The sequence below is a fragment of the Sinocyclocheilus anshuiensis genome, unplaced genomic scaffold, assembly GCF_001515605.1.
Source record: "Sinocyclocheilus anshuiensis isolate Anshui unplaced genomic scaffold, SAMN03320099.WGS_v1.1 scaffold882, whole genome shotgun sequence".
NCBI classification, from domain to species: Eukaryota; Metazoa; Chordata; class Actinopteri; order Cypriniformes; family Cyprinidae; genus Sinocyclocheilus; species Sinocyclocheilus anshuiensis.
In genome coordinates this window covers 275,459-276,248 of record NW_015540910.1, presented here as the reverse complement: position 1 = coordinate 276,248, position 790 = coordinate 275,459, and the positions used below count along the sequence as shown (strand labels likewise).

Below are 790 nucleotides of genomic sequence, written 5' to 3'. Positions count from 1 at the left end.
TCGGCTCTTTGGATTAAGCAATGCATAAATACATGATGCTGTTTTGTTCATAATTGTTTATGCAATTTACGAAATTGTATTTGATTTTTATGAGTTAATTTAGACATAATGCACGTTTTTATAGAGTTACTTCCTTGTGTTGACAATTTAAATGCGCTGCATTATTTTGCCCATTGCGCCCCCTTGTGGCCTCTGGAGACAGTTAGACCTATACAATAAAGACCTATTTAATCTGCATATAAAACATTAGAAATGAGATGTGTTTAATTTTTATTGTTTGATTGTTAAAACAAACAAAAAAAATGTTTGTTTCAATAAATTGTTAATGATAAATACAGTGGTTAAATAAAAAAAAAAAAATTTCTATTGCTTTTCGTTTTAAAAAAGGTTATAAAAAATGTCAATAATTATCGATACCAAACAATATGAAACATTATATCGTTGATACATTTTTTAGCTATATTGCCCATCCCTACTGCGTAATATCTTTGCGCCTGCTGCACCCATATGGTACGGCAGCAAAGTTCCTTGATTATTACGCCGGAATGAGAGTATCCATTTTACAGTATCCAGTTCCTAGCCATATCGGCCTAGAAAATCGCAACTTTTCATTTTCCGTCAGTCTTAGTACACGATGTAACTACAGAAGAGTCACGTTTTAAATAGGAAAATATAGAAACTCTTTGGTCATTTTTGAGCGAGATGCTAACGGTCTAAACAGATTCAATGATCTATGCTAAGCTACAGCTAAAAGTGCTACCGCCAGACCCGGAGATCGGCTGAATGGATT

The 790-nt window shown here is 33.3% G+C and overlaps 1 protein-coding gene across 1 annotated transcript in view; it reads left to right on the top strand.

The window, feature by feature from the left end:
- Positions 1-790, top strand: part of LOC107689228 (ubiquitin carboxyl-terminal hydrolase 44-like) — a 10,667-nt gene that overhangs the window by 1,868 nt on the left and 8,009 nt on the right. The window lies entirely within an intron of this gene.